This window comes from Lycorma delicatula, chromosome 1 (genome assembly GCF_047948215.1).
Source record: "Lycorma delicatula isolate Av1 chromosome 1, ASM4794821v1, whole genome shotgun sequence".
NCBI lineage: Eukaryota > Metazoa > Arthropoda > Insecta > Hemiptera > Fulgoridae > Lycorma > Lycorma delicatula.
The window spans coordinates 359,130,244-359,142,327 of NC_134455.1; the positions used below are offsets into that span (position 1 = coordinate 359,130,244).

The 12,084-nt window shown below is 30.8% G+C and overlaps 1 protein-coding gene across 1 annotated transcript in view; it reads right to left on the bottom strand.

The window, feature by feature from the left end:
• The window catches only part of LOC142318425 (dehydrogenase/reductase SDR family member 11-like), a 50,663-nt gene that overhangs the window by 17,432 nt on the left and 21,147 nt on the right, over window positions 1-12,084 (bottom strand). The gene's annotated exons all lie outside the window — the stretch shown is intronic.

Here is a 12,084-nt window from a genome sequence, read left to right on the forward strand (position 1 = left end):
TCATTAAAACATAAATGCAATTGTAATATATTTATTATTTATTTTTTTATTACAAATTAATAGTAATCTATTATATATAAATGAATGTCTGTCTGTATGTCTCTTATGCCTTCCTAAACCGTCCATCCGATAGCGATGAAACTTTGGGGAATGGTTGGACGCATGCCAGGGAAGGTTTCTGAATACGTTTGGACCAGTTAGGTGGTGCTGGCATCGAGATATTTCAAAAAATTTTATTTATGATCTGATTTGTCTCATATTCAGAATACATGTTACTTACATGGAAAGAATTATCTCTGCAAAAAATGAACCCACAAAATGGCACTGGGGTTGAGATATTTGGAAAAATTGCATTTATGGTCCGATTTGGCTCATATGCAGAATATATATTAGTTACATGAAAATAAATATTTTTGTGAAAAAGGGACCCTCTATGTGGCGCTCAGATTAAGTAAAAGAAGTTTTAGGTTATTTATTTATACCTTTATTTTGATTTTAATTTTTTGAGTTATAGTTTTTTTATGAGTTTAATGAATACAGAAGCGCCCAGGGTGCAGAGCCTTCTGGTCAGGTGGGAAGGACAAGTGAAGCGAGCCTTGACTGCCTAACCATACCTGATCACGAAGGGAAATGCAAGTAACCATATAGCATGGGCGAAGCTGTGATGGGTCTACTAGTGTTTTATAAATTATCAATAATTTAATGTATATTTTTTTCATATTCTGTTCTACAAGTATATATATATATATATATATATATATATATACTCATATTGTTCATATAATATCAACAGTCTTTTCTTGTTTCAGGTTGGTATGAGCTTTTCTGAATACGTGAGGGTTAAATTATTTTAGTGTAAGTAATCTTTATCTTATGTAACATACATCTTTTATTGTAATTTTCTCATTTTAAATCTTCATTTTTATGAATTTATTTCGTTTATATGAATGATAGATTAATAATATTAGTAACAGATTAATAATATTAGTAACAGATTAATAATAATTATTTAGTATATCTATATATTTATTGTATGTTTACTATTAATATGTTTCTCTTTTTTTGTTAAATCTATTTTTTTTTAACTACTACATTTACATTCTTAATTAAATTTTCAGAATGAAGGAGACTTTTAAATTGATTTCAATGGTATTTAATTAAATTTGTATTCCTTTGATGAACTTTAAGTATTGTTTCTTCATATCTGTGTGTATAATAATTTGCAAATGTTGTTTTGTTCACTCTTTTTTATCTGTTTCTTTTATTGCCTCACACAAAGCAAAGTACACATTTACTTTACGTTATTTTGATTTAGGAGTTAGAGTGAGTAATTTTTATATAATTATTTTTAAAATCAATCTCTAGAATCTAGCAGCAATATTACATTTTGTGATAATTAAATATGTATGATTAATATTGATCTGGTAAAAATTTAAAACATCTGGATTATTATATATTAAAAATATTCTATTCATATGATTGTCAGCTATAAGTTGTTTTAAATTTTATTTTAATGCTAACACTACCAACATGTATGAAACCTCCTTACGCAGCAAAAGAGAGGTATACTAGGCCAAATGTTTTGTAGTTGCGGCTAATTCCTCTCCTTTGAAAATACAAATTAAAAAAATATTGATTGTTATATGAAAATATTTACTACATAATAAATTTCACCTAATAACATCTTCGTACAAAAAATAAGTTATTTCTTTACTGGATTCATTGCCATGGATGTGTTGAACTTTATAAGAAAATTATATCATAACCAATAATCTTCCCTTTTTTCATGTCAAGAATAAATATTGTTTTTAGGATTACACAAAATATTTTGAGATCAAAATAATTGAGAATAAACAGGTTTTAAACTACCGAAGAAATCCTTCAAATCATCTATCTAATACATTGTAGGAAATATGAATACTGTTAACAATCATTTAAAGATTAAATCTTTTAAAGCTTCAAACATGCCAACACACTTTGTGACACTTTTCATTTTCACACTTCATGCCACTTTTTTGTGTTTTTGAAGTCCCTGGGTTTTGAAACATCAAGAAATCTGTTGAGAAATGCTACCCTATTTTTGACTGATTACCGTACTTTTCATCTTGCAGCACAGCTCTAAAGCTATGATTTCAGGAAGTAAAACTGAGACAAGAAGGTTTTTTGAAGTTCATGGAAATGCATTATGAATGTAAGGTGCCTTGGTATCTTATGTATTATAAGGCACAAAGTTTTATGAAGAAAACATCACATGGCATTAGTATCTGTGATTAACAGAAAGATTTTACAAAAAATATTTAATTTATGAATGATAGTTTTGTACCGTAGAAAAAATCCTACTCCCCCAAGAATTAAGTAGTTTTTATTCATTCTTTACACAGATTATAGTCACCACTGGATGATATAAAAAATAAATATATAAACAAAATGGAATAATTAAAACAATAAAAGTTTTAAAATTAATTTTTAAATTAATTAATTTTTCTTTTCTTATGTATCATATATTTTTAATGCAATTATAATCTAAAATTATCAAAATAACATATATTTAAATTGCACAATATTGGTAATACACCCTTTCAGGGAATAAGATTTATTTATTACACTTTTGAAGATATATTATGAAGGTTTGTCACTAAGATATTTAGTTACAAAGTCGCAAACTTAAAAGTTCAGAAACAGTGAAATATTCAAGATCTTAATTGTATAATACCTATGCATTTACTTAAATGTAAATTAGGTCATTAAAAGATAATAGCCACATAATACTAAAAACAAATGTATATATTGTTATAATTATTTTATTAATAAAACTGGCTGGTAATTTAAATAGCAAAATAAAATAATTGTTATAATCACATTATATTATTTTTAGTAAAAGAAATTTATTGTATGCAATTCTTTCTTAGATTACTTGTAACTTATGATTGCATTAAACCTTTTTGATTAATTTAATCATTAAATACGACTTACTTAGAGATATAACTTATATATTCACTTTCAGTGTTTTTGTTATAGATGTACTCACCAAATTTCTTTTAAAATAAGATGATTACTATTAGATTACACAGTCTGTGATATTCATCACATTCACATTACATTTACTTATTACAACTACTTTACATACAATGAAATCTCTTGCATGTACAAATATTTCTTTTTAAACTACAGGGTTATGATTCCCTATTCTGTGTAGTTGTGCTGCAGAATCATACAGCTAGCCAAAACAGTGGTCCACATTCATGAATTTTTAAATACCTTCAATCTACCTAGAAAATATTGTCTTAAAAATTCAGTCCACAATTGTTATCCTAATTAGGATTCTCTTATATAATATTGAGTCATTAAAATTTTATGATTTTTTTTATTGGCATTTCCACTTGTTTTAGATTCTTAGTGAATAAAAAATAGTTTAATTAAATGATAATTTTTTAAATGTTAATAATAAACTGGAAAATTGTTAATTTTAAAAAATGAAAAGAAAGTTTCAGCTATATTAAGTGATTAAAATAATAATTTCACATATTTCTTCTGACAGCAGTTTTAGTAAAATCATTAATTTTTTTGACAGCTGCCTCATGTCTTTTAATTTTTTTTTGAATTCAGTTTTTACTAGTGGTTTTGTATTTTCAGATTATCTTAAAAAGAGATTTAATTCTGAAGCTGATTGATTTTATGTGCTTTTTTTCTAAATGAAAGATTTAGATTATAAACTTTAGAGTAATATAACAATGTATTAATGAGTAACAATCAACACACAGAGATACTATCTAATATTTGCATATTTTAAGGGTTTTTTCAGAACCATATTACCTATGATCGTATTTAATCCCATTACCATAATCTTGTTTTACATATGGATCATATATAAAAAAATAAATCTCTGAAGTGATGAATTTTTTACAATTTTCCCTTTTATGTTTAAAATAGTGTTGATATATAAGTTTAGGTAATGAATTTACAAAAATATAATGATAAAAATGAAAGCATTTAATATTCATGTATGGACTAATTCCTACAGGGATTTTAATTAACTTGTTATTTATATTATACGTTAATATTATTAATATTTTATACTATTAATCTGGAGATAATTTAGAACTTTAGTTAAGTACAATATATTATGAATGTTTTATTTTTTTAAATGACAGTTTTATTTTTCTTTAATTGTTTGAATTGAAAATTACAATTTCAAGGATGAAGCAATTACAACTAGCTAGAAATATTGAATATTCGAGTTGAGGTTTTAATCATCCAACTGTAGTAAATATAACTACAGAATAACCACTGCAATACAAAATAATCACCCTGGGAGACTGTATATTTATTTTAACTATATATATATATACGAAGTGTCTGAGAAAAGTAATGAGATTGGTAACACTATGAGTGATCTGACAACGCTGTGTCTACCGGTGTGTGCTAGACTGGTTTGTTCATCCCTTCCACATGCTCAGTACAAGTTTCAACTCCATCCAGCCAACACATTATTTTTTGACAGCACCATCAGTGAAGTTGTGTTTTTGTTGTGTGTGACGAAAATGAAGCATCGGAATTTATAGCAATGTTTGTGCAATCAAGTTTTGTGTTAAACTTGGGGAATCCCAAGTGTGACCTTTGAAAAGTTGAAACAGGCCTATGGGAACATTGCTTATCAAGAGCACAAGTTTTCCGCTGGCACAAATCATATTTGGAAGGACGAGAACATGTTGAAGATCAACCTCACCCAGGGAAACCTTCAACTTCAAAATCTGACGAAAACGTTGAGCATGTGAGGGTTATTGTGAGATCAAACCGTCTTTTAACAATAAGGATGATGAGTGAACAGTGAAATTTAAACACTTTCACTGTACATCAAATTTTGACAGACGATTTGGACATGCAAAAGGTTTGTGTGAAATTGGTGCCGAACAATCTCACAACGGAACAGAAGGACAATCAAAGAAACGTTTGCGTTAATCTTCTTGAGAGGATTGACAATGAACAAGAATTCATCAATCGTGTGATCACAGGTGATGAATCCTGGATGTTTGAATACTACCCTGAAATAAAGCGGCAAAGCGAAGAGTGGCACACTCCGTCATCTCCTCGACCGAAGAAAATGTCGAAGGTGAGCAAATCAAAGATCAAAACCGTGCTGATTTGCTTTTTTGACAGTATGGGTATCGTGCATAGTTCCTCCAGGACAAACTATGATCCAAGTGTTTTACAAAGATGTCCTTGAAAGTCTCAGGAAAGAGTGATTCGCATGAGACCAGACATTGCAGACAAGTGGATGCTTCATCATGACAATGCCCCGTGTCACATGGCCATTTCCATCAGGGTATTTTTGAACTCAAAAAACGCATTCCTACAGTTCCTCTACCCCCTATTCACCTGATTTGAGTCCTTGTGACCTTTTCCTTTTCCCGAAATTGAAATATGTCTTAAAAGGACATCATTTTGGAACTCTGGAGAACATTCAAAAGACTGTGACCGACCAGTTAAAAACCCTACCAGTTGAAGCCTTCCAGCTTCCAGCGCTGCTACCAGGAGTGGGAACAATGACTTCGCCGGTGTATAGCTGCCCAAGGGAACTACTTTGAAGGGGATAATATTGTTGTTTGAAAAAATAAAACTTTGGTAAGTAAAAAGTCAGTCTCATTACTTTTCTCACACACCTTGTACATATAGTCTTTGTGTATGTAAAAGGTAACAAAGTAGAGAATAAGATTGTTTATTTATTATTTTATACAGCTGAACAATTAATCAGTAAACTTGAACTTATGCCTAAAAATCAACACCCTGTGTGAACATATATATATATATTTTTTTTTTTTTAAATTATTCATTAACATATTTGAGCACTGTGCTAATAAAATTTAATATTAAATGGAATTTAAACCACCAAAACACAATAAATAAATAATTTAATATTACTATACTAATCCCAAGAGTCGATTTTTGTGAGATCCCACATCTTTTTAATTTCAGTTGGTACTGCAATAATTATTGTTGCTGAAGTAAAGTATGCTCATGTATTGATAATGGTATTTAATTCTATAATTAGATTAAAATAAATTGTTTTTGTTAATTTGTGAATTTTTAATCTGTTGAAATTCTTACAGTTTTATAAATTTTGAAATTATTATGGTTGGATGCACAAATTCTGCTGTCCAGTGACTGAAATCATTGTATTTCAGTCCATAAAACTTTTGTCCATACTATTAGTATTAGTCCATAATAATTTCATTGTAATGTAATTATAAAATTAAATACCAACTGAAGATGTGGAATCTGGTGAAAATCAAATCTTGGAATTAAAATGGTAAGTTTAACTTATCTATTTACTGTGTTTTGGTGGTTTAAATTTCAACTAATATATATATATATCTATATTATATGATGAAACACAAAAATAATACGCTTAATATAAAATTATCAAGTTATGTAAAATGCTTTTTGGATCCAAGGATTCCTCATTAATTACAAAATATTATTATTTTCCAGTATTTCAGATAATAATATCTATCAATTTTAAACAAAGGCATTCATTCACCTTAATTAATTTTGTTGATGAATCAATATTTTTATTTCCTCTTGATAATGAGGAAGCTTACTTGTATTTTAAGTATAAAGAATAGAAGATATTGTTGCAACTTCCAAAGGTTGTTTTTAAAAAGTTTTAAACAGCTTACAAATTTAATTAATGAATAAATAATAGTATTTCACGCCTGTTTTAATACTTTCATTGTTATTCTCCTCTCTAATAAAGGTTTTTCACTTATTTGACAAAATAATATATACTTTCAATATTGTTTGTTCTAAAGTATTTAAAAATATTATGAAAAACAAACTTTTAACCATTTCTTTAAAAGCATAACGTAATGAAATAAATTCTACATCGTCTTTGGGAAAAATTGATTATGACACATATTTCCTAGTGTTTAAAAAATATTTTAAATAGTTTGGATAACCGAAAGATTTCATTTTTAATTCTTTGCAATCACATTAAAGTGTTAAAATTAGTTCCACATTTCTTACTGATAAGAAAATTGAGTAGCTAAGGTGTCAGAAGGACTATTTAAAATTATCCAATTTTAAATACCTTACCAATCATAAACAATCAATTTAAATTTCATCTTTTGATCAAAACACATAGTAATTTAGATCTTCATTTTAAGATGTGGAACACAGCATGTCAACTATTCATTTTTACCTCTTAGGAAATGATGCAGTTGTTTCAATATCTAAAAATAACTTTAAAAAGGACTTGAAAACTTTGTTAGAGTATTATCAATTCAAAACATTATTCGTTAGATGGACAGTAATAATTAACTTCAAATATCAATAAAACTACGGCATTGTACTTCTCAGGTAAACAGAACTTTACTAATTAAGTTAGATTGCCGTTAATAATAATATTTTTAAAGCCTATAGGCTTAAATGTCTGAGTAATTCACTTCTTTCTAACCAAACAACAGAACTGTTTACGTCTAATGCAGTACAATACTTTTAGCTCATGAGAAAGGACCTTATTATGCTTCTGTTGTGTTTTATTAATAATCTAACAAACCCTTTAAAATATCATTTCAGTAATTCATTTAAAATAAAATGACAAGATGTTCTTTTACAGGAACCTGTAAATCTTTCAAAGATTTGTAATAATACTGATTTTAAAATATCAACATTTTATGCACATAAATTGAACATGTAGAAGCAAATTCATTAACACATTAATTTTGACTTATTTTGCAGAAATGTTATATTATTTAGCATCTTTATACAGTGTTTCTAAAATGGTGGGCTGGCTATACTTTTTTGGAATCTACTTGTAAAATTAAACAAAAAATATCCTTAAGAAAAATGGCAATTTCTCCTTCGCTCTTCCCCTGTCTGCCATTTTGTTATTTTTATATACAAATTTATATCTTGAGTTCAGATAGAGGAACCACATTAATATTTTATGGCAGAGAAACGCTGAAGCAGTGCTTTTTTATCCATGGAGTAGCATGTCTACCACATCCCGACATGATTGCTGTAATGTAATATTATTTACTGATTCAAGTAAAATATTTATTTATTTTATCAAGTAAATTCTTTATCATTGTCAGATAAAAAAAAATTTATCAATAATTCTATTTGAAATAAACAAGAAAAGTAAACATAGGAAATAATTCTACAAATACAGAATTGTTATTAAAACTGTTAACCTAAAGAGTTCACAGTATTGAAAATTATAATGTAATTTTTTTACTATTAAATAATTTAACAAAATATTTAAATGAAAATGCATCACCCAGTTCATTTAATAATGCTTGCTTTTACAGAATTAATTATTAGGATTATAAACGTATATATATTGGTAAAATTAATAAGTTCTTTAAACAGAAATTTTTAATACAAGTAAGAGAAAGGGATTTTTTAAATGTTACCAATTGCCTCTTCACACACAAATATACAAATAATACATAGAAGATAATCTAGAAATACTTAAAAAAATAAAATAATAATAAACATGAACAATTGTTATTTCATATAATGAGTATTCCATACCTATAAATATTTATTTATATGTACTTATAAACACTTTCTTATGAATCAATAGGTAAATTTTGATAATTATTTAAACTGGCTCACCTATTTTAATGATAATCTTAATTTTAATCAATATTTAATTCAGCTGATAAGACAACTATCAATCATTACATGTAACAGTAGTAATAGATTCTGATTAATCTACCAGTTCAGTTTGGGTAAATTCAGATTACTTTTTCTCAAGATTTTGAGACCTGATTCGGGTTCTCCATAAAAAGTTATTGGGATACCACCTTCGGGAAATTTCGATTGAAACATCGGGGACCCCTCCAAAGGCGGTTGAAGTTTAAAAGTGGTATATCTAATTCTGAAAATATGTTTAAGAGTAGTCGAATAGTATTTTAGAACAAAGTTATCTTAACGCAAACACCGCGCAGCATGGTAATGGAATGCTAGACGGTTGGGTGTAAGATTGGGTCTGTGGTGTTACATACGAACGCCTGAGCTCGAACGCACGTACGCATTCCATCAATGCGCTCGAAACACGTAGGTGATGAATAACATCTAGGCTCGCTGTTGTTTGTTATTTTTCACGAAATTTTTTTTTGCATATTTTATTTATTCTTTTATTTTTTAAATGTTCTTTTTTAAATTCTCAATTTTATTTTTTCAAAAAGAAAAATAGGATAGTATTGACTCGCTAGATTATAAATAATGATACTGTATTATTTTGTTTTTTAATAAACAATGTTTTATTTTAGTCAGTCAGGTGGCTCAATGCATCCATACCATCGTCAATTTCAATATACGTATCGTCGCTATCTGCTATTTCAGACTAATCATCGACACTATTATCGCTATCATTAGTAACTATAATACAATTTTCAGTTTGCATATCTGCAACTCCATCTGTCTATGAATACGCTTTTTCAAACTTTAAAGTATGACCGATACATAATATCCAGTCTTCAGCCGTTAATTCATAATTTTTGTTTTGCCATTTGCTTAAATTCACCAATATTTTGCCGAGGTAAAATATTCCCTCCAGGTATCCAATTCTTTACTCTTGCCCAAATCAGCTGATCGGTTTAAGTTCAGAATGGTATGGTGGCAGTATTAAAACACTATAACTGTAATATTCCAATATTTTGTCAAAATAGTGTAACAAGACGGATCAGAGTAAAGGATTCCTGCCAATTAAGAAGGAAGTAGTAGAAAATATAATAATGGGAGAAATCGAGAAAGGGGCTAAAAAAAAGTTTTTGTAAAGTTAACAAGTCCTACCTTTAAAAATTGTTCTTAGTAATACTGGCCACTAATACACCTAAACAGATGTTGTTCTGTGAGAAGAGTTACCGGACCAAGGTTTGGAATTTCATGGTAAAATGTAAGGGCGAACGATATTCTCACGCTTCAGATGGGTCCAGTCCTACAGGAAAAGAAGATAGGAGTATAAATAATCCGGGAATGACCAGTTGAAATCAATTTTGCGAGAATTATATTTTATATTATATTATTATATATTAGAACAATGAAGTCTGCGAGAGAATGCTACGATAAAGTTTTAAACGAGGACTTATGCGAGTTTGAAGCGAGAGTATTCTGCGAGGAGTTTAGTGCGTACACGTTTTACGCGATTAAGGTGATGTTACATCACCTTAATTAAGGTTTCGTGACGTCACGTCACATATTTGAAGTGGAAGAACTTGTCCTGTCTATTTAAAGATGCTTGTCCTATCTCTTGTACTATTGTTGTTAATCCAAGCTTAGTTGTTAAAAGTGTTAAGATTAGTGGTCTTGCTAATTTCTTTTGTCAGTGGAAATAAATTGCGGTTTTATTATTTAACTACTGTCAGTAAATCCTGACTATTTCTTTAAATTCTATTTTGTATGTAATCACTGTCTGTTATTATTATTATTATTGTGTGTTTTTTTCTTTCCGTAAGGACAGGAAAAAGCTCTGCCAGCCGCCGTCAGGCCCGCATTGACGGCAGTGCGGGTCTCTCTCTCTCTCTCTTTTCCTGTTTAGCCTCCGGTAACTACCGTTTAGATAATTCTTCAGAGGATGATATGTATGAGTGTAAATGAAGTGTAGTCTTGTATATACTCAGTTCGACCATTCCTGAGATGTATGTTTAATTGAAACCCAACCACTAAAGAACACCGGTATCCACGATCTAGTATTCAAATCCGTGTAAAAATAACTGGCTTTACTAGGACTTAAACGCTGTAACTCTCGACTTTCCAAATCAGCTGATTTGGGAAGATGCGTTAACCACTAGACCAACCCGATGGGTAGTGCGGGTCTTTCGCCCGCTAAAAAACCTCCCCTCCTATCATGCAGGGGCCGGATCTAAGCCATATGGTATGTACAGCTCCTGCATGATCACCCAGGCACTCTACTATCCGAATCCGTATGACCGGAAGGCGTCCCCAGGGGGACATCGACGAGCGACGACTCCGAGGAGCCCCCGCCACCCACACACAGAAGCTGGCCTCCGTTAATCACCCGTCATTGAACTCCAAGTCTCTATAGATCCGCATCTGCTCAGCCTGTCGTCGCCTTTCTTCATTGGCTTATCTCCTATCATTGATGTGATCGTTCTCGAAACACATTCCCATTTGTTGCTATTGCTGAGCATCACCTCGATTATATTGTTGGCCCCCTCCACACCCCTGATCCTCGAGCACTACTCTTAAGTTGCGTCATCTAGGGTAAAAAAACACCACATGCTCAGTTGTATCCAGTCCGCCGCAATCGTGACAGTGACTTGTATGGCATCTGCCCATCCTGTACAGATAGTCCCAAAAACATCCATGTCCAGACAGGAACTGAGTGAATTCGTAGCCTGTGTTACCATTTTTTCCCTCCATCCAGTTCCTGACGTCGCTTATACATAGGTCCACCTTCCTTTGTCCGAATTTCGCCATTTGTCACGCCAAGCCATGTAGAAACCGTCAATTGCTTCCTTTCTGCCCCGTTCATTCACTATTGAAGCTCTCATTTGTGCTTGTAAGTCTATGGGCGGTACTCCAGCTACGAGGGTTATTTTTTTCCAAGGTTCGATCGGTCGCGAAATAAAAACTGGCTCAAAAATCGGATGAATCTTTGCGCATATGTGTTGCCCAACGTCTCTAGTATGGCCTTCAATCACGCTGCGTCATTTCGTTTAGTTCTGAACACGCAGCTAGCACGTAAACATGTCTACAACAATAGCATCTCCCGCCAAGTGTGAAGTGCGCGCGGTAATTCAATTTCTATAAGCTGAGGGGTGTAATGCAGCTGAAATTCATCGACGAATAATTAATGTGTACGGTGAAACTTCAATGAGTGACAGCAAAGTGCGACAATGGTGCAGGAATTTTAAAACAGGACGTTCAGATGTTCATGATGCAGGCGATCAGGGAAGTAAGCGAGTGTCAACCGATGATCTCGTTGAGCGAGTGGATGAGGCAATTCGAGAAAATCGTCGGTTCACAATTTCTGTATTGAGTGATTCGTTTCCTGAAATTTCAAGGTCAGCTCTCTACACCATTGTGAGTGAGAGACTTCAGAACCGCAAACTC